Consider the following 23,240-nt stretch of genomic DNA (forward strand, 5'->3'; position numbering starts at 1 on the left):
GTTTTCTCCGTTCCTGTGCACGTAAGAAACTGAATCAAAGCCGTAAAAGGTACCAAAATATGAGGCGGGATCAAAGAAGGAGGCAGAATCCAAAGAGAAGATAAGCTCAGCCACCCCAGAATAAGAGACCCTGGAGAAGTACAAGCTGGGCAGCCAGTAACTGACTCGAAAAGGTCAGACAGTGTAGAACTGTGCCTCCAGAGGTCTGCTTTCGTAGAAATGGCCAACCAAGGAAAGACTCTCACACTAACATAGTAAACTGATGGCTGCAATTACAATAAACATCAAATGGGGAAAAGATATTTGCGTGTGTGTGAATTTTCTGATGGAAGGGAGGGAAAGAAGAGAAGAGGTGGGCACTGGAGATGGGAGGGATATGGGGTCCCGAGAGGTTGGGGAACAGACCCTCGGGTCCCCAGTTAGCCAGAGAGTAGTGGTCTGGATTGGGTCAAGAGTCTGCACTGAAGATGGATAACCCTGATTAACATTTGATTTCAAGGGCAAGGAGTAGTGGTATGGTGTTACAGCCTTTGTTTGGGGTGTGGAATGACATTAGGGTCTAGATTGCCAGACCCAGAAAGGAAGAGGTTGTCACATAGGGGTGGTGAATGTGAAAGTCCCCCCGAGAAAGGTAGGCAGGAATCACCTCCTGGCCACCTACCTCATAAAAGGGATTGTTGCATCACTCACCTATGCTGTCGGCTAAAGGTGCTCAGAAGGCACGAAGTGCTGATACACCTAAAACCCACAAATAGCACTCCAAGGGAGTACAATAATGTGTGGAGGGAACAAATCAAATAATGACTAGGACACCTTTTTGCTAAGAAAATTTTGGGAGCAATGTATTCCCAAAGGAAGAGCAGTGATGGTGGCCCAATCCCAGTGCACGTTACAAACAGGATCACCACTCACAGAGAATTTTTCTTTCCCCCCGGGGGGCAATATGCAGGTTGTGGAAGCATGGTTCCCTGAACAGCGATTGAACCCGTGCCCTTCTAGGGAAAGCCCAGAGTCCTAACCACTGGACAGTCATGGAAGTCTGTACAGTGAATTTTTACATAAGAACTAACAAAAGACTGAGTAAAAGCTGGTCTTTTAATGATCACCATACCCTAGGATTTCAAAATAACTACACTCCTAAAACATTCTTCCCCAATAAAGTCTTTTGTTAGTCCAAATTCTACAAATTTATCATGGTTTAAAGAAAGAGTACGAGATATTTAATTTGGTGTTAAATTTCATTTTGAAATGTTTCAAAAGGGCCAAGGAATAGTCAAACAATTATGGAGGTACATAAGGCAGTCTCTGACCATAAGAATCCTGCGTGTCTTCAGAAAGCTTTTTAGAAACAACTAAAACACAGAGTTTCACCATAGGCATCAAACGAGTTGAGTTCAGATTTTAACTCAACGATATGTTATCTTTTATCTGGACTGCAGCTCCCTAATTACATCTTTCTGGCACTCTAACTCCTGGGAGACCCCAGTGATGATTCACAGTCAGTCACTGAATGTGATTTAAAATCAATAAAAGTGAAAGACCCCCTGGGTGTGCTGTCCTTTCTTTCCGTTTTTTCTTTTTTTGAGTTCTTTTTTTCTAAATTCATTTATTTTGATTTGAGGCTAATTACGTTGCAATATTGTAGTGGTTTTTGCCATACATTGACATGAATCAGCCCTGGGTGTCCATGGGTTCCCCATCCTGAATCCCCCCTCCCACCTCCCTCCCCATCCCATGCCTCAGGGTCATCCCAGTGCACCAGCCCTGAGCACCTAGTCTCATGCATCAAACCTGGACTGGTGATCTGGTTCACATAGAATAATATACATGTTTCAATGCTCTTCTCTCAAATCATCCTACCCTCGCCTTCTCCCACGGAGTCCAAAAGACTCTTCTATACATCTGTGTCTCTTTTGCTCTCTCGCATATAGGGTCATCATTGCCATCTTTCTAAATTCCATATATATGTGTTTGTGTACTGTATTGGCGTGTTTCTTTCTGACGTCCTTCACTCAGTATAATAGGCTCCCGTTTCATCCACCTCTTTCGAACTGATTCAAACGTATTCTTTGTAATGGATGAGGTACATTCCATTGTGTATATGTACACCAGCTTTCTTATCCTTTAGTCAGCTGATGGACTTCTAGGTTGCTTCCGTGTCCTGGCTATTATTAACAGTGCTGCGATGAACATTGGGGTACCCGTGACTCTTTCAATTCTGGTGTCCTCTGTGTGCATGCCCAGCAGTGGGATTCCTGGGTCATATGGCAGTTCTATTTTCAGTTTTTTAAGGAGTCTCCACACTATTCTCCGTAGTGGCTGTACTCGATTGCATTCCCACCAACAAAGTGAGAGGGTTCCCTTTTCTCCACACCCTCTCCAGCATTTATTGTTTGTAGACTTTTGGGTAACAGCCATTCTGACCAGCGTGAAAGGGTACCTCAAGGTCGTCTGGATTTGCATTTCTCTGATAATGAGTGATGTTGAGCATCTCTTCATGTGTTTGTTAGCCATCTGTATGACTTCTTTGGAGAAATGTCTTTTTAGTTCATCGGCCCGTTTTTTGAATTGGTCATTTCTTGGTCTGCAATTGAGCTGTGGGAGCAGCTTTTATATTTTTGAGATTATTTCTTCGTCAGCTGCTTTGTTTGCTCTTACTTCCTCCCATTCTGAAGGCTGTCTTTTCACCTTGCTTATACTTTCCTTTGTTGTGCAAAAGCTTTTGAATTTAATTTGGCCCTATTCATTTACTTGTGCTATTTTGCTATACAATTTGGTCCTGTTCATTTATTTCCATTACTCTGAGAGGTGGGTCATAGAGTATCCTGCTGTGATTTATGTCAGAGTGTGTTTTGCCTATGTTTGCCTCTAGGAGTTTTATAGTTTCTGGTCTTAAGTTTCGATCTTTAATCCATTTTGAATTTATTTTGTGTATGGTGTTAGACAGTGTTCTAGTTTCATTCTTTTACTAGTGGTTGACCATTTTTCCCAGCACCTCTTCTTAAAGAGGTTGTCTTTTCTCCATTGTCTATTCTTGCCTCCTTTGTCAAATATAAGGTGTCCATAGGCGCGTGGATTTATCTCTGGGCTTTCTATTTTGTTCCCTTGATCTGTATTTCTGCCTCTGTGCCAGTATCATACTGTTTTTTTTTTGTTTTGTTTTTTTTTTTTTTCAGTTGTCCTAGTACCATTTATTAAAGGACCCATCCCTTCCCTATGGACTTAATATGTTTGTTGTTCAGTCACTTAAGTTGTGTCTGAGTCTTTGTGACCTCGTGGACTGCAATTCACCAGGCTTCCCTGTCCTTCACTATTTCCCTAATTTTGCTCAAACTCATGTCCATTGAGTCGGTAATGCCATCTGATCATCTCATCCTCTATTGTCCCCTTGTCCTCTTGCCTTCAATCTTTCCCAGCATGAGACTTTTTGCTAATGAGTCAGTTCTTCGCATCAGGTGGCCAAAGTATCGCAGCTTCAACTTCAGCATCATTCCTTGCAATGAATATTCAGTGTTCATTTCCTTTAGAATTGACTGGTTTGATCTCCTTGCTGTCCAAGGGAGTCTCAAGAATCTTCTCCATCTCCACAACTTGAAAGCATCCATTCTTCAGTGCTCAGTATTCTTTATGGTCCAACTCTCAGATCCATACATAGCTACTGGAAAAACCATAGCTTTAACTATATGAATCTTTGTTGGCAAGTGATGTCTCTGCTTTTTAATTCATTGTCTAGGTTTGTCATAACTTTTCTTCCAAGGAGCAGCATCTTTTAATTTCATGGCTGCAGTCACTGTCTGTAGTGATTTTAGAGCCCAAGAAAAGAAAATCTGTCACTGTTTCCACTTTTTCTCCTCTATTTGCCATGAAGTGATGGGACCAGATGCCATGATCTTAGTTTTTTGAATGTTGAGTTTTAAGCCAGCCTTTTGACTCTCCCCTTTCACCTTCATCATGAGGCTCTTTAGTTCCTCTTCACTTTCTGCCATTAGAGTGGTTTCATCTGCACATCTAAGGTTGTTGGTATGTCTCCTGACAATCTTGATTCCAGCTTGTGATTCATCCAGCCTGGCTTTTTGCATGATGTATGCTGCATATAAGTTAAACAAGCAGGGTGACAATATACAGCCTTGACATAATTCTTCCCCAATTTGGAACCAGTTTGTTATTCCATGTTCAGTTTTAACTGTTGCTTCTTGACCTGCATAGAGGTTTCTCAGGAGGCAGGTAAGGTGAACTGGTATTCCCATCTCTTGAAGAATTTTCCAGTTTGCTGTGAGCCACACAGTCAAAGGTTTAGTGTAGTCAATGAAGCAGAAGTAGATGTTTTTCTGTAATTCCTTTGCTTTTTCTATGAGCCAGTTTATACTGTTTTGATGACTGTAGCTTTGTAATAGAGCCTGAAGTCAGGTAGGTTGATTCCTCCAGTTCCATTCTTCTTTGGCAAGGTTGCTTTGGGCTATTCCAGGTTTTCTGTATTTCCATACAAACTGTGAAGCTATTTGTTCTAGTTCTGTGAAAAATACCATTGGTAGCTTGATAGGGATTGCATTGAATCTATAGATTGCTTTGTGCTGTGTACTCATTTTCACTATATTGATCATTCTGATCCATGAACATGGTATATTTCTCCATCTATCTGTGTGATCTTTGATTTCTTTCATCAGTGCTTTACAGTTTTCTATGTATTGGTCTTTTCTTGGATCATCCAAACAGCAAGAGAGTTCAGAAAAAACATCTATTTCTGCTTTATTGACTATGCCGAAGCCTTTTACTGTGTGGACCACAAAAAACTGTGGAAAATTCTGGAAGAGACGGGAATACCAGACCACCTGACCTGCCTCTTGAGAAACTTGTATGCATTTCAGGAAGAAACAGTTAGAGGTGGACATGGAACAACAGCCTGGTTCCAAATAGGAAAAGGAGTATGTCAAGGCCGTATATTGTGCCCCGACTCATTTATCTTCTATGCAGTGTACAACATGAGAAACGCTGGGCTGGAAGAAGCACACGCTGGACTCAAGATTGCCGGGAGAAATATCAATAACCTCAGATATGCAGATGACACCACCCTTATGGCAGAAAGTGAAGAGGAACTAAAAAGGCTCTGCATGAAAGTGAAAGAGGAGAGTGAAAAAGTTGGGTAAAACTCAACATTCAGAAAACGCAGATCATGGCATCTGGTCCCATCACTTCATGGGACATAGACGGGGAAACAGTGGAACCAGTGTCAGGCTTTCTTCTTTGGGCTCCAAAACCACTGCAGATGGTGACTGCTGCCATGAAAGGGAAAGACGCTTACTCCTTGGAAGAAAACTATGATCCACCTAGACAGTGTATTAAAAGGAAGAGACATTACTTTACCGACAAAGGTCCATATGTCAAAGCTAAGTTTTCCCAACAGTCATCAGGTATGCATGGGAGAGTTGGACCATAAAGAAAGCTGAGCACTGAAGAACTGATGGTTTTGAACTGTGGTGTTGGGGAAGACTCTCGAGAGTCCCTTGGATTGCAAGGAAATCAATGCAGTCAATGCTAGAGGAAATCAGTCCTGAATATTCATTGGAAGGACTAATGCTGAAGCTCCAATACTTTGGCCATCTGAGGCAAAGACTGGCTCCTTGGAAAAGACCCTGATGCAGGGAAAGATTGAAGGCCAGAGGAGAAGGGGACGTCAAAGGATGAGATGGTTGGATGGCATCACCATCTTGATGGGCTTGAATTTTAAGCAAGCTCTGGGAGTTGGTGATGGACAGTGAAGCCTGATGTGTTGCACACAATAGGGTCTCAGAGAGTCAGAATTGACTGAGCCATTGAACGGAACTGATTGCAATTGGGAAAGTATTTTGAGCACAGATCCTGACATGTCTGAAGTAGAACAGAAAAAGAAGTTTCTTTAACATGGAAGTATGAGTAGGGTCAGCAGGAACTCTGTGTGTGTGTGTGTGTGTGTGTGTGTGTGTGTGTGTGTGATGGGGCAGGTAGGAGGATGGATGAGCAGACAGCATGATGGGGCTGTTTTACAGCAATTGTTTCTCTCTGATAGTGAGCTGATTCTCAGAATGAGCTCTTAAGGGAGACAGAAAACTTTGAATCTTAGCGCTTGCTCAAGTTTGGGCGAAAGCTGAAGTTCAGAGGAGAGAAGCTTGGCTAAAGTTTAGCCAAGCCGAGTCATCGTGTATTTTATGGATAATTGTGAGCAGTTGGCCAGTCTCTGCCGTTGTTTAAGAGAGGCAAAGTCTGTCCTTAGACAATACCGTTGTTCTTCAAATTGCAAGTCCATGTGCCTGACGCAGAAGGAGGCCCATCCAAACTTAACCTTAAAGTTTGGAACAGAGAAAGTTGATTAAAGATTCATACAAGGAGATGGGTGGTTCATGCCCTAAGACCCCAAAGTTAGTAAAAGTTTTCAGTAAGTGCATGTACAATTAAATGTTAGGGAGAGTGGTGGTAAGTTGCTGCAGACTTCTTGGTGTCATACCCTTTGTGCTTAAGGTTAGGTCATGGTCAGGTAATGAGGTTCCTATAAACCTGTACTAGATGAATGTTATTCTCTGTCCTGACAAGAAAGGGCAGTCTCAAGGCACAGCTTTCACCCTGCAATGTCCCAGTGCTGGTTAAGGGGAAGCAGATCTCAGCCAGCAGCTCCTTCAGTGCCAGGTTCCCACACTCTGCCCAGCCGTCATCCCTGACGGAGACAGGCATCCAACATAATAGGTCCTCAGTTTCCATCCTCAGGGCATCCATATGGGGAGACCAGTTCTCACAGTCTGAGACCCAGATAGAAAACCACTGCTAGTAGGTCACAGCGACAGGGATGCGGGAGAGGTACACTGCTCCTCAAGGCTTTGGCCAAGGCTAGTGGAGGGCCTTAGTGAGGGTTATGGAGGGCTACAACATCTAGTCCCCAGTGTATTCCCTGGGCCCTCCAGCTCACCCACTGGCCCAAATCTGCATGAGCTCCAGGGCCTCCAGAATGAGGCCTGAATCTGCCTCTTATCTCAGTCTCCTCCTGATGACCGCCACACCACCCTTGACTTAATCACTTTCCCTATGGCCCCCTCATTGATAGTAAGTAACCTGTGGGCAGGGCCCACTGTGGTGCTGACCAACAGCTAAGCAGGACAACTAATGGTCACTCATTGACAGTTGGCTGCTTGTGAATGGGGCCCTCTGAGGCACCAAGCAATGTTTGAACAGCACCTGTTGCCTAGGGACAGGATGGCTTGAAATGAAGCACACCAATGGCTTCCTGTTAAGGGCTGTGCTCCTCCTGCTCTGTTCCACTGCAAAGAGTATAAGAATCACTGTGAATTTAAGGTTTGTCAAAGGAGTTTTCAGGGTGGGCTGGACTTCACAATCTTGTGGGCTTTGAACTATTTATACTATATGCTGAGCATGTGATCAAGTGGCAGCTGTTGGAGAGGCATAGAGGTGACAGCACTGGTGACAGCTAGGCCTGGGAATATAATGAAAAGTATGATATGCAAAAGTCAACTAATTATGTGAAATCAAATCTGAGGTCGGAAATGAGTCAATCAAAAAGATTCCAGCACACTGGACCCAAAGTGTCCTTATGTAACAGAGCACAGCCCTTCGCAGGTAGCCATTGCTGTGCCTTATTACTCTGCATCCTGTTACTAGGCAACAGGGCTTGCTCTTCCATTGGTCAGTGCCTCATGGACCCCACCCACAAGCAACCAACTATCACTGAGCTACCTGCAGGTACTTGTCCTGCTCAGCTCTTGGTCAGGCCTGCAATGGGCCCTACCTACTGATAACTGACAAGGAGGGATGACTGGGGAAATGATTTAGTCAAGACTCAGTGGAAGAGTGGTGAACTGATTTTGACTTTGAGCACTTTCCTTAAAAAAAAAATAATAATAATAATAATCAGGAATGTATTTCTGATAGATGGAGCAAGTTGAGTTTCCTTGCTGAATATGAGAGTTGAAGTGTCCCAACAAAATTTAGTGGAGGAGACATGTAGAAGTGTCTTTGTTCTGATGTGTACTCTGAGGGAGACTGTGTATTAAACTTTGGGCAACAGACTGAGCATTCACCAAGTCTGGGGGTCGTTAAAGCTCATGACAGGAGATCAAACACCCAACCTGTTCTTAATTACCCTTTGCCACCTTAAGTGCTTGCTCTTAAGTTCCTTAAGCCCCTCAGGAACCCCCAACAGGCAGAAGGTGGGCTAGAGATGAAGTGATTACTCTGAAAGGCTGAAGTGGGACAGAAAGGGTTTGGCAGATGTTTTCAGAGGGATGAAGGAGGCAGGAGTGTTGAAGTGGCACATATAAGTCAAAGGATAAAGGGAACTGAAAGGAAGTTTGAAGGTCATGAGGAGAAACACCATGGCCCTGAATCACCACTGCCCAGAATCAGACACACAGAGGTGTCATCAGTGGAGAAGTTATAAAATGGCCTCCCTCAGCATCCACTAGCCCATGTTGATGGGCACAGTGGTACATTGTGATGTCTAAGCCCCCCAAGATGCTCTTGGCTGGGGTGGTGCCTAACTGACCAATCAGGTTGAAGGGTGTGGCTCCTCATTGTCCTGAAAGGGTATAAATAGGGAGACCAGAGGCAGAGATTCTAGGTTAGGCCACTTCTTGGCATCATCCTGACTAAGGGAATCAGGAACCCACGGCAGTCAAGAAGAGTTACAAGGCGGTTTGCCTCAAGGATGAATGGACAAAAGAAGACCCTTTGTCAACGGAGGTACCGAGGCAGTGTGAAAGTAAGATGATTCCAACTAAGCTCCCCATGTTCTGCATTGACTTGGCTGCCCCAAACCTCTACCCACCCTTGCCTGGCACAAAAGCCCTCATGAGCCAACATCCCTTTTTCATGAAATCTCCCTTCCAACTCCGCTTTTTTCTTTCCTAAAGTCTCATACCCTTGTCTTGTCTTTCCAGGCACGAACTATGACCATGAGGGTCAGAAGACCTGTTCAAGGAACCTTGAGAAAGAAAATCCGACCATATGCCACTCAGTCGAAGAAGGTGAAGACAACCAGAAAACCCAACTGTTTTCTCCGTTCCTGTGCACGTAAGAAACTGAATCAAAGCCGTAAAAGGTACCAAAATATGAGGCGGGATCAAAGAAGGAGGCAGAATCCAAAGAGAAGATAATCTCAGCCGCCCCAGAATAAGAGACCCTGGAGAAGTACAAGCTGGGCAGCCAGTAACTGACTCGAAAAGGTCAGACAGTGTAGAACTGTGCCTCCAGAGGTCTGCTTTCGTAGAAATGGCCAGTCAAGGAAAGACTCTCACACTAACATAGTAAACTGATGGCTGCAATTGCAATAAACATCAAATGGGGAAAAGATATTTGCGTGTGTGTGAATTTTCTGATGGAAGGGAGGGAAAGAAGAGAAGAGGTGGGCACTGGAGATGGGAGGGATATGGGGTCCCGAGAGGTTGGGGAACAGACCCTCGGGTCCCCAGTTAGCCAGAGAGTAGTGGTCTGGATTGGGTCAGGAGTCTGCACTGAAGATGGATAACCCTGATTAACATTTGATTTCAAGGGCAAGGAGTAGTGGTATGGTGTTACAGCCTTTGTTTGGGGTGTGGAATGACATTAGGGTCTAGATTGCCAGACCCAGAAAGGAAGAGGTTGTCACATAGGGGTGGTGAATGTGAAAGTCCCCCCGAGAAAGGTAGGCAGGAATCACCTCCTGGCCACCTACCTCATAAAAGGGATTGTTGCATCACTCACCTATGCTGTCGGCTAAAGATGCTCAGAAGGCACGAAGTGCTGATACACCTAAAACCCACAAATAGCACTCCCAGGGAGTACAATAATGTTTGGAGGGAACAAATCAAATAATGACTAGGACACCTTTTTGCTAAGAAAATTTTGGGAGCAATGTATTCCCAAAGGAAGAGCAGTGATGGTGGCCCAATCCCAGTGCACGTTACAAACAGGATCACCACTCACAGAGAATTTTTCTTTCCCCCCGGGGGGCAATATGCAGGTTGTGGAAGCATGGTTCCCTGAACAGCGATTGAACCCGTGCCCTTCTAGGGAAAGCCCAGAGTCCTAACCACTGGACAGTCATGGAAGTCTGTACAGTGAATTTTTACATAAGAACTAACAAAAGACTGAGTAAAAGCTGGTCTTTTAATGATCACCATACCCTAGGATTTCAAAATAACTACACTCCTAAAACATTCTTCCCCAATAAAGTCTTTTGTTAGTCCAAATTCTACAAATTTATCATGGTTTAAAGAAAGAGTACGAGATATTTAATTTGGTGTTAAATTTCATTTTGAAATGTTTCAAAAGGGCCAAGGAATAGTCAAACAATTATGGAGGTACATAAGGCAGTCTCTGACCATAAGAATCCTGCGTGTCTTCAGAAAGCTTTTTAGAAACAACTAAAACACAGAGTTTCACCATAGGCATCAAACGAGTTGAGTTCAGATTTTAACTCAACGATATGTTATCTTTTATCTGGACTGCAGCTCCCTAATTACATCTTTCTGGCACTCTAACTCCTGGGAGACCCCAGTGATGATTCACAGTCAGTCACTGAATGTGATTTAAAATCAATAAAAGTGAAAGACCCCCTGGGTGTGCTGTCCTTTCTTTCCGTTTTTTCTTTTTTTGAGTTCTTTTTTTCTAAATTCATTTATTTTGATTTGAGGCTAATTACGTTGCAATATTGTAGTGGTTTTTGCCATACATTGACATGAATCAGCCCTGGGTGTCCATGGGTTCCCCATCCTGAATCCCCCCTCCCACCTCCCTCCCCATCCCATGCCTCAGGGTCATCCCAGTGCACCAGCCCTGAGCACCTAGTCTCATGCATCAAACCTGGACTGGTGATCTGGTTCACATAGAATAATATACATGTTTCAATGCTCTTCTCTCAAATCATCCTACCCTCCCCTTCTCCCACGGAGTCCAAAAGACTCTTCTATACATCTGTGTCTCTTTTGCTCTCTCGCATATAGGGTCATCATTGCCATCTTTCTAAATTCCATATATATGTGTTTGTGTACTGTATTGGCGTGTTTCTTTCTGACGTCCTTCACTCAGTATAATAGGCTCCCGTTTCATCCACCTCTTTCGAACTGATTCAAACGTATTCTTTGTAATGGATGAGGTACATTCCATTGTGTATATGTACACCAGCTTTCTTATCCTTTAGTCAGCTGATGGACTTCTAGGTTGCTTCCGTGTCCTGGCTATTATTAACAGTGCTGCGATGAACATTGGGGTACCCGTGACTCTTTCAATTCTGGTGTCCTCTGTGTGCATGCCCAGCAGTGGGATTCCTGGGTCATATGGCAGTTCTATTTTCAGTTTTTTAAGGAGTCTCCACACTATTCTCCGTAGTGGCTGTACTCGATTGCATTCCCACCAACAAAGTGAGAGGGTTCCCTTTTCTCCACACCCTCTCCAGCATTTATTGTTTGTAGACTTTTGGGTAACAGCCATTCTGACCAGCGTGAAAGGGTACCTCAAGGTCGTCTGGATTTGCATTTCTCTGATAATGAGTGATGTTGAGCATCTCTTCATGTGTTTGTTAGCCATCTGTATGACTTCTTTGGAGAAATGTCTGTTTAGTTCATCGGCCCGTTTTTTGAATTGGTCATTTCTTGGTCTGCAATTGAGCTGTGGGAGCAGCTTTTATATTTTTGAGATTATTTCTTCGTCAGCTGCTTTGTTTGCTCTTACTTCCTCCCATTCTGAAGGCTGTCTTTTCACCTTGCTTATACTTTCCTTTGTTGTGCAAAAGCTTTTGAATTTAATTTGGCCCTATTCATTTACTTGTGCTATTTTGCTATACAATTTGGTCCTGTTCATTTATTTCCATTACTCTGAGAGGTGGGTCATAGAGTATCCTGCTGTGATTTATGTCAGAGTGTGTTTTGCCTATGTTTGCCTCTAGGAGTTTTATAGTTTCTGGTCTTAAGTTTCGATCTTTAATCCATTTTGAATTTATTTTGTGTATGGTGTTAGACAGTGTTCTAGTTTCATTCTTTTACTAGTGGTTGACCATTTTTCCCAGCACCTCTTCTTAAAGAGGTTGTCTTTTCTCCATTGTCTATTCTTGCCTCCTTTGTCAAATATAAGGTGTCCATAGGCGCGTGGATTTATCTCTGGGCTTTCTATTTTGTTCCCTTGATCTGTATTTCTGCCTCTGTGCCAGTATCATACTGTTTTTTTTTTTGTTTTTTTTTTTTTTCAGTTGTCCTAGTACCATTTATTAAAGGACCCATCCCTTCCCTATGGACTTAATATGTTTGTTGTTCAGTCACTTAAGTTGTGTCTGAGTCTTTGTGACCTCGTGGACTGCAATTCACCAGGCTTCCCTGTCCTTCACTATTTCCCTAATTTTGCTCAAACTCGTGTCCATTGAGTCGGTAATGCCATCTGATCATCTCATCCTCTATTGTCCCCTTGTCCTCTTGCCTTCAATCTTTCCCAGCATGAGACTTTTTGCTAATGAGTCAGTTCTTCGCATCAGGTGGCCAAAGTATCGCAGCTTCAACTTCAGCATCATTCCTTGCAATGAATATTCAGTGTTCATTTCCTTTAGAATTGACTGGTTTGATCTCCTTGCTGTCCAAGGGAGTCTCAAGAATCTTCTCCATCTCCACAACTTGAAAGCATCCATTCTTCAGTGCTCAGTATTCTTTATGGTCCAACTCTCAGATCCATACATAGCTACTGGAAAAACCATAGCTTTAACTATATGAATCTTTGTTGGCAAGTGATGTCTCTGCTTTTTAATTCATTGTCTAGGTTTGTCATAACTTTTCTTCCAAGGAGCAGCATCTTTTAATTTCATGGCTGCAGTCACTGTCTGTAGTGATTTTAGAGCCCAAGAAAAGAAAATCTGTCACTGTTTCCACTTTTTCTCCTCTATTTGCCATGAAGTGATGGGACCAGATGCCATGATCTTAGTTTTTTGAATGCTGAGTTTTAAGGCAGCCTTTTGACTCTCCCCTTTCACCTTCATCATGAGGCTCTTTAGTTCCTCTTCACTTTCTGCCATTAGAGTGGTTTCATCTGCACATCTAAGGTTGTTGGTATGTCTCCTGACAATCTTGATTCCAGCTTGTGATTCATCCAGCCTGGCTTTTTGCATGATGTATGCTGCATATAAGTTAAATAAGCAGGGTGACAATATACAGCCTTGACATAATTCTTCCCCAATTTGGAACCAGTTTGTTATTCCATGTTCAGTTTTAACTGTTGCTTCTTGACCTGCATAGAGGTTTCTCAGGAGGCAGGTAAGGTGAACTGGTATTCCCATCTCTTGAAGAATTTTCCAGTTTGCTGTGAGCCACACAGTCAAAGGTTTAGTGTAGTCAATGAAGCAGAAGTAGATGTTTTTCTGTAATTCCTTTGCTTTTTCTATGAGCCAGTTTATACTGTTTTGATGACTGTAGCTTTGTAATAGAGCCTGAAGTCAGGTAGGTTGATTCCTCCAGTTCCATTCTTCTTTGGCAAGGTTGCTTTGGGCTATTCCAGGTTTTCTGTATTTCCATACAAACTGTGAAGCTATTTGTTCTAGTTCTGTGAAAAATACCATTGGTAGCTTGATAGGGATTGCATTGAATCTATAGATTGCTTTGTGCTGTGTACTCATTTTCACTATATTGATCATTCTGATCCATGAACATGGTATATTTCTCCATCTATCTGTGTGATCTTTGATTTCTTTCATCAGTGCTTTACAGTTTTCTATGTATTGGTCTTTTCTTGGATCATCCAAACAGCAAGAGAGTTCAGAAAAAACATCTATTTCTGCTTTATTGACTCTGCCGAAGCCTTTTACTGTGTGGACCACAATAAACTGTGGAAAATTCTGGAAGAGACGGGAATACCAGACCACCTGACCTGCCTCTTGAGAAACTTGTATGCATTTCAGGAAGAAATAGATAGAGGTGGACATGGAACAACAGCCTGGTTCCAAATAGGAAAAGGAGTATGTCAAGGCCGTATATTGTGCCCCGACTCATTTATCTTCTATGCAGTGTACAACATGAGAAACGCTGGGCTGGAAGAAGCACACGCTGGACTCAAGATTGCCGGGAGAAATATCAATAACCTCAGATATGCAGATGACACCACCCTTATGGCAGAAAGTGAAGAGGAACTAAAAAGGCTCTGCATGAAAGTGAAAGAGGAGAGTGAAAAAGTTGGCTTAAAACTCAACATTCAGAAAACGCAGATCATGGCATCTGGTCCCATCACTTCATGGGACATAGACGGGGAAACAGTGGAACCAGTGTCAGGCTTTCTTCTTTGGGCTGAAAAACCACTGCAGATGGTGACTGCTGCCATGAAAGGGAAAGACGCTTACTCCTTGGAAGAAAAGCTGTGATCCACCTAGACAGTGTATTAAAAGGAAGAGACATTACTTTACCGACAAAGGTCCATATGTCAAAGCTAAGTTTTCCCAACAGTCATCAGGTATGCATGGGAGAGTTGGACCCTAAAGAAAGCTGAGCACTGAAGAACTGATGGTTTTGAACTGTGGTGTTGGGGAAGACTCTCGAGAGTCCCTTGGATTGCAAGGAAATCAATGCAGTCAATGCTAGAGGAAATCAGTCCTGAATATTCATTGGAAGGACTAATGCTGAAGCTCCAATACTTTGGCCATCTGAGGCAAAGACTGGCTCCTTGGAAAAGACCCTGATGCAGGGAAAGATTGAAGGCCAGAGGAGAAGGGGACGTCAAAGGATGAGATGGTTGGATGGCATCACCATCTTGATGGGCTTGAATTTTAAGCAAGCTCTGGGAGTTGGTGATGGACAGTGAAGCCTGATGTGCTGCACACAATAGGGTCTCAGAGAGTCAGAATTGACTGAGCCATTGAACGGAACTGATTGCAATTGGGAAAGTATTTTGAGCACAGATCCTGACATGTCTGAAGTAGAACAGAAAAAGAAGTTTCTTTAACATGGAAGTATGAGTAGGGTCAGCAGGAACTCTGTGTGTGTGTGTGTGTGTGTGTGTGTGTGTGTGTGTGTGTGTGATGGGGCAGGTAGGAGGATGGATGAGCAGACAGCATGATGGGGCTGTTTTACAGCAATTGTTTCTCTCTGATAGTGAGCTGATTCTCAGAATGAGCTCTTAAGGGAGACAGAAAACTTTGAATCTTAGCGCTTGCTCAAGTTTGGGCGAAAGCTGAAGTTCAGAGGAGAGAAGCTTGGCTAAAGTTTAGCCAAGCCGAGTCATCGTGTATTTTATGGATAATTGTGAGCAGTTGGCCAGTCTCTGCCGTTGTTTAAGAGAGGCAAAGTCTGTCCTTAGACAATACCGTTGTTCTTCAAATTGCAAGTCCATGTGCCTGACGCAGAAGGAGGCCCATCAAAACTTAACCTTAAAGTTTGGAACAGAGAAAGTTGATTAAAGATTCATACAAGGAGATGGGTGGTTCATGCCCTAAGACCCCAAAGTTAGTAAAAGTTTTCAGTAAGTGCATGTACAATTAAATGTTAGGGAGAGTGGTGGTAAGTTGCTGCAGACTTCTTGGTGTCATACCCTTTGTGCTTAAGGTTAGGTCATGGTCAGGTAATGAGGTTCCTATAAACCTCTAGTAGATGAATGTTATTCTCTGTCCTGACAAGAAAGGGCAGTCTCAAGGCACAGCTTTCACCCTGCAATGTCCCAGTGCTGGTTAACGGGAAGCAGATCTCAGCCAGCAGCTCCTTCAGTGCCAGGTTCCCACACTCTGCCCAGCCGTCATCCCTGACGGAGACAGGCATCCAACATAATAGGTCCTCAGTTTCCGTCCTCAGGGCATCCATATGGGGAGACCAGTTCTCACAGTCTGAGACCCAGATAGAAAACCACTGCTAGTAGGTCGCAGCGACAGGGATGCGGGAGAGGTACACTGCTCCTCAAGGCTTTGGCCAAGGCTAGTGGAGGGCCTTAGTGAGGGTTATGGAGGGCTACAACATCTAGTCCCCAGTGTATTCCCTGGGCCCTCCAGCTCACCCACTGGCCCAAATCTGCGTGAGCTCCAGGGCCTCCAGAATGAGGCCTGAATCTGCCTCTTATCTCAGTCTCCTCCTGATGACCGCCACACCACCCTTGACTTAATCACTTTCCCTATGGCCCCCTCATTGATAGTAAGTAACCTGTGGGCAGGGCCCACTGTGGTGCTGACCAACAGCTAAGCAGGACAACTAATGGTCACTCATTGACAGTTGGCTGCTTGTGAATGGCGCCCTCTGAGGCACCAAGCAATGTTTGAACAGCACCTGTTGCCTAGGGACAGGATGGCTTGAAATGAAGCACACCAATGGCTTCCTGTTAAGGGCTGTGCTCATCCTGCTCTGTTACACTGCAAAGAGTAGAAGAATCACTGTGAATTTAAGGTTTGTCAAAGGAGTTTTCAGGGTGGGCTGGACTTCACAATCTTGTGGGCTTTGAACTATTTATACTATATGCTGAGCATGTGATCAAGTGGCAGCTGTTGGAGAGGCATAGAGGTGACAGCACTGGTGACAGCTAGGCCTGGGAATATAATGAAAAGTATGATATGCAAAAGTCAACTAATTATGTGAAATCAAATCTGAGGTCGGAAATGAGTCAATCAAAAAGATTCCAGCACACTGGACCCAAAGTGTCCTTATGTAACAGAGCACAGCCCTTCGCAGGTAGCCATTGCTGTGCCTTATTACTCTGCATCCTGTTCCTAGGCAACAGGGCTTGCTCTTCCATTGGTCAGTGCCTCATGGACCCCACCCACAAGCAACCAACTATCACTGAGCTACCTGCAGGTACTTGTCCTGCTCAGCTCTTGGTCAGGCCTGCAATGGGCCCTACCTACTGATAACTGACAAGGAGGGATGACTGGGGAAATGATTTAGTCAAGACTCAGTGGAAGAGTGGTGAACTGATTTTGACTTTGAGCACTTTCCTTAAAAAAAAAATAATAATAATAATAATCAGGAATGTATTTCTGATAGATGGAGCAAGTTGAGTTTCCTTGCTGAATATGAGAGTTGAAGTGTCCCAACAAAATTTAGTGGAGGAGACATGTAGAAGTGTCTTTGTTCTGATGTGTACTCTGAGGGAGACTGTGTATTAAACTTTGGGCAACAGACTGAGCATTCACCAAGTCTGGGGGTCGTTAAAGCTCATGACAGGAGATCAAACACCCAACCTGTTCTTAATTACCCTTTGCCACCTTAAGTGCTTGCTCTTAAGTTCCTTAAGCCCCTCAGGAACCCCCAACAGGCAGAAGGTGGGCTAGAGATGAAGTGATTACTCTGAAAGGCTGAAGTGGGACAGAAAGGGTTTGGCAGATGTTTTCAGAGGGATGAAGGAGGCAGGAGTGTTGAAGTGGCACATATAAGTCAAAGGATAAAGGGAACTGAAAGGAAGTTTGAAGGTCATGAGGAGAAACACCATGGCCCTGAATCACCACTGCCCAGAATCAGACACACAGAGGTGTCATCAGTGGAGAAGTTATAAAATGGCCTCCCTCAGCATCCACTAGCCCATGTTGATGGGCACAGTGGTACATTGTGATGTCTAAGCCCCCCAAGATGCTCTTGGCTGGGGTGGTGCCTAACTGACCAATCAGGTTGAAGGGTGTGGCTCCTCATTGTCCTGAAAGGGTATAAATAGGGAGACCAGAGGCAGAGATTCTAGGTTAGGCCACTTCTTGGCATCATCCTGACTAAGGGAATCAGGAACCCACGGCAGTCAAGAAGAGTTACAAGGCGGTTTGCCTCAAGGATGAATGGACAAAAGAAGACCCTTTGTCAACGGAGGTACCGAGGCAGTGTGAAAGTAAGATGATTCCAACTAAGCTCCCCAGGTTCTCCATTGACTTGGCTGCCCCAAACCTCTACCCACCCTTGCCTGGCACAAAAGCCCTCATGAGCCCACATCCCTTTTTCATGAAATCTCCCTTCCAACTCCGCTTTTTTCTTTCCTAAAGTCTCATACCCTTGTCTTGTCTTTCCAGGCACGAACTATGACCATGAGGGTCAGAAGACCTGTTCAAGGAACCTTGAGAAAGAAAATCCGACCATATGCCACTCAGTTGAAGAAGGTGAAGACAACCAGAAAACCCAACTGTTTTCTCCGTTCCTGTGCACGTAAGAAACTGAATCAAAGCCGTAAAAGGTACCAAAATATGAGGCGGGATCAAAGAAGGAGGCAGAATCCAAAGAGAAGATAAGCTCAGCCGCCCCAGAATAAGAGACCCTGGAGAAGTACAAGCTGGGCAGCCAGTAACTGACTCGAAGAGGTCAGACAGTGTAGAACTGTGCCTCCAGAGGTCTGCTTTCGTAGAAATGGCCAACCAAGGAAAGACTCTCACACTAACATAGTAAACTGATGGCTGCAATTACAATAAACATCAAATGGGGAAAAGATATTTGCGTGTGTGTGAATTTTCTGATGGAAGGGAGGGAAAGAAGAGAAGAGGTGGGCACTGGAGATGGGAGGGATATGGGGTCCCGAGAGGTTGGGGAACAGACCCTCGGGTCCCCAGTTAGCCAGAGAGTAGTGGTCTGGATTGGGTCAGGAGTCTGCACTGAAGATGGATAACCCTGATTAACATTTGATTTCAAGGGCAAGGAGTAGTGGTATGGTGTTACAGCCTTTGTTTGGGGTGTGGAATGACATTAGGGTCTAGATTGCCAGACCCAGAAAGGAAGAGGTTGTCACATAGGGGTGGTGAATGTGAAAGTCCCCCCGAGAAAGGTAGGCAGGAATCACCTCCTGGCCACCTACCTCATAAAAGGGATTGTTGCATCACTCACCTATGCTGTCGGCTAAAGGTGCTCAGAAGGCACGAAGTGCTGATACACCTAAAACCCACAAATAGCACTCCCAGGGAGTACAATAATGTTTGGAGGGAACAAATCAAATAATGACTAGGACACCTTTTTGCTAAGACAATTTTGGGAGCAATGTATTCCCAAAGGAAGAGCAGTGATGGTGGCCCAATCCCAGTGCACGTTACAAACAGGATCACCACTCACAGAGAATTTTTCTTTCCCCCCGGGGGGCAATATGCAGGTTGTGGAAGCATGGTTCCCTGAACAGCGATTGAACCCGTGCCCTTCTAGGGAAAGCACAGAGTCCTAACCACTGGACAGTCATGGAAGTCTGTACAGTGAATTTTTACATAAGAACTAACAAAAGACTGAGTAAAAGCTGGTCTTTTAATGATCACCATACCCTAGGATTTCAAAATAACTACACTCCTAAAACATTCTTCCCCAATAAAGTCTTTTGTTAGTCCAAATTCTACAAATTTATCATGGTTTAAAGAAAGAGTACGAGATATTTAATTTGGTGTTAAATTTCATTTTGAAATGTTTCAAAAGGGCCAAGGAATAGTCAAACAATTATGGAGGTACATAAGGCAGTCTCTGACCATAAGAATCCTGCGTGTCTTCAGAAAGCTTTTTAGAAACAACTAAAACACAGAGTTTCACCATAGGCATCAAACGAGTTGAGTTCAGATTTTAACTCAACGATATGTTATCTTTTATCTGGACTGCAGCTCCCTAATTACATCTTTCTGGCACTCTAACTCCTGGGAGACCCCAGTGATGATTCACAGTCAGTCACTGAATGTGATTTAAAATCAATAAAAGTGAAAGACCCCCTGGGTGTGCTGTCCTTTCTTTCCGTTTTTTCTTTTTTTGAGTTCTTTTTTTCTAAATTCATTTATTTTGATTTGAGGCTAATTACGTTGCAATATTGTAGTGGTTTTTGCCATACATTGACATGAATCAGCCTTGGGTGTCCATGGGTTCCCCATCCTGAATCCCCCCTCCCACCTCCCTCCCCATCCCATGCCTCAGGGTCATCCCAGTGCACCAGCCCTGAGCACCTAGTCTCATGCATCAAACCTGGACTGGTGATCTGGTTCACATAGAATAATATACATGTTTCAATGCTCTTCTCTCAAATCATTCTACCCTCCCCTTCTCCCACGGAGTCCAAAAGACTCTTCTATACATCTGTGTCTCTTTTGCTCTCTCGCATATAGGGTCATCATTGCCATCTTTCTAAATTCCATATATATGTGTTTGTGTACTGTATTGGCGTGTTTCTTTCTGACGTCCTTCACTCAGTATAATAGGCTCCCGTTTCATCCACCTCTTTCGAACTGATTCAAACGTATTCTTTGTAATGGATGAGGTACATTCCATTGTGTATATGTACACCAGCTTTCTTATCCTTTAGTCAGCTGATGGACTTCTAGGTTGCTTCCGTGTCCTGGCTATTATTAACAGTGCTGCGATGAACATTGGGGTACCCGTGACTCTTTCAATTCTGGTGTCCTCTGTGTGCATGCCCAGCAGTGGGATTCCTGGGTCATATGGCAGTTCTATTTTCAGTTTTTTAAGGAGTCTCCACACTATTCTCCGTAGTGGCTGTACTCGATTGCATTCCCACCAACAAAGTGAGAGGGTTCCCTTTTCTCCACACCCTCTCCAGCATTTATTGTTTGTAGACTTTTGGGTAACAGCCATTCTGACCAGCGTGAAAGGGTACCTCAAGGTCGTCTGGATTTGCATTTCTCTGATAATGAGTGATGTTGAGCATCTCTTCATGTGTTTGTTAGCCATCTGTATGACTTCTTTGGAGAAATGTCTGTTTAGTTCATCGGCCCGTTTTTTGAATTGGTCATTTCTTGGTCTGCAATTGAGCTGTGGGAGCAGCTTTTATATTTTTGAGATTATTTCTTCGTCAGCTGCTTTGTTTGCTCTTACTTCCTCCCATTCTGAAGGCTGTCTTTTCACCTTGCTTATACTTTCCTTTGTTGTGCAAAAGCTTTTGAATTTAATTTGGCCCTATTCATTTACTTGTGCTATTTTGCTATACAATTTGGTCCTGTTCATTTATTTCCACTACTCTGAGAGGTGGGTCATAGAGTATCCTGCTGTGATTTATGTCAGAGTGTGTTTTGCCTATGTTTGCCTCTAGGAGTTTTATAGTTTCTGGTCTTAAGTTTCGATCTTTAATCCATTTTGAATTTATTTTGTGTATGGTGTTAGACAGTGTTCTAGTTTCATTCTTTTTCAAGTGGTTGACCATTTTTCCCAGCACCTCTTCTTAAAGAGGTTGTCTTTTCTCCATTGTCTATTCTTGCCTCCTTTGTCAAATATAAGGTGTCCATAGGCGCGTGGATTTATCTCTGGGCTTTCTATTTTGTTCCCTTGATCTGTATTTCTGCCTCTGTGCCAGTATCATACTGTTTTTTTTTGTTTGTTTGTTTTTGTTTTTTGTTTTTTTGTTTTTTTTTCAGTTGTCCTAGTACCATTTATTAAAGGACCCATCCCTTCCCTATGGACTTAATATGTTTGTTGTTCAGTCACTTAAGTTGTGTCTGAGTCTTTGTGACCTCGTGGACTGCAATTCACCAGGCTTCCCTGTCCTTCACTATTTCCCTAATTTTGCTCAAACTCATGTCCATTGAGTCGGTAATGCCATCTGATCATCTCATCCTCTATTGTCCCCTTGTCCTCTTGCCTTCAATCTTTCCCAGCATGAGACTTTTTGCTAATGAGTCAGTTCTTCGCATCAGGTGGCCAAAGTATCGCAGCTTCAACTTCAGCATCATTCCTTGCAATGAATATTCAGTGTTCATTTCCTTTAGAATTGACTGGTTTGATCTCCTTGCTGTCCAAGGGAGTCTCAAGAATCTTCTCCATCTCCACAACTTGAAAGCATCCATTCTTCAGTGCTCAGTATTCTTTATGGTCCAACTCTCAGATCCATACATAGCTACTGGAAAAACCATAGCTTTAACTATATGAATCTTTGTTGGCAAGTGATGTCTCTGCTTTTTAATTCATTGTCTAGGTTTGTCATAACTTTTCTTCCAAGGAGCAGCATCTTTTAATTTCATGGCTGCAGTCACTGTCTGTAGTGATTTTAGAGCCCAAGAAAAGAAAATCTGTCACTGTTTCCACTTTTTCTCCTCTATTTGCCATGAAGTGATGGGACCAGATGCCATGATCTTAGTTTTTTGAATGTTGAGTTTTAAGCCAGCCTTTTGACTCTCCCCTTTCACCTTCATCATGAGGCTCTTTAGTTCCTCTTCACTTTCTGCCATTAAAGTGGTTTCATCTGCACATCTAAGGTTGTTGGTATGTCTCCTGACAATCTTGATTCCAGCTTGTGATTCATCCAGCCTGGCTTTTTGCATGATGTATGCTGCATATAAGTTAAATAAGCAGGGTGACAATATACAGCCTTGACATAATTCTTCCCCAATTTGGAACCAGTTTGTTATTCCATGTTCAGTTTTAACTGTTGCTTCTTGACCTGCATAGAGGTTTCTCAGGAGGCAGGTAAGGTGAACTGGTATTCCCATCTCTTGAAGAATTTTCCAGTTTGCTGTGAGCCACACAGTCAAAGGTTTAGTGTAGTCAATGAAGCAGAAGTAGATGTTTTTCTGTAATTCCTTTGCTTTTTCTATGAGCCAGTTTATACTGTTTTGATGACTGTAGCTTTGTAATAGAGCCTGAAGTCAGGTAGGTTGATTCCTCCAGTTCCATTCTTCTTTGGCAAGGTTGCTTTGGGCTATTCCAGGTTTTCTGTATTTCCATACAAACTGTGAAGCTATTTGTTCTAGTTCTGTGAAAAATACCATTGGTAGCTTGATAGGGATTGCATTGAATCTATAGATTGCTTTGTGCTGTGTACTCATTTTCACTATATTGATCATTCTGATCCATGAACATGGTATATTTCTCCATCTATCTGTGTGATCTTTGATTTCTTTCATCAGTGCTTTACAGTTTTCTATGTATTGGTCTTTTCTTGGATCATCCAAACAGCAAGAGAGTTCAGAAAAAACATCTATTTCTGCTTTATTGACTATGCCTAAGCCTTTTACTGTGTGGACCACAATAAACTGTGGAAAATTCTGGAAGAGACGGGAATACCAGACCACCTGACCTGCCTCTTGAGAAACTTGTATGCATTTCAGGAAGAAACAGTTAGAGGTGGACATGGAACAACAGCCTGGTTCCAAATAGGAAAAGGAGTATGTCAAGGCCGTATATTGTGCCCCGACTCATTTATCTTCTATGCAGTGTACAACATGAGAAACGCTGGGCTGGAAGAAGCACACGCTGGACTCAAGATTGCCGGGAGAAATATCAATAACCTCAGATATGCAGATGACACCACCCTTATGGCAGAAAGTGAAGAGGAACTAAAAAGGCTCTGCATGAAAGTGAAAGAGGAGAGTGAAAAAGTTGGCTTAAAACTCAACATTCAGA

The sequence above is a fragment of the Bubalus kerabau genome, chromosome X (assembly GCF_029407905.1).
Source record: "Bubalus kerabau isolate K-KA32 ecotype Philippines breed swamp buffalo chromosome X, PCC_UOA_SB_1v2, whole genome shotgun sequence".
NCBI classification, from domain to species: Eukaryota; Metazoa; Chordata; class Mammalia; order Artiodactyla; family Bovidae; genus Bubalus; species Bubalus kerabau.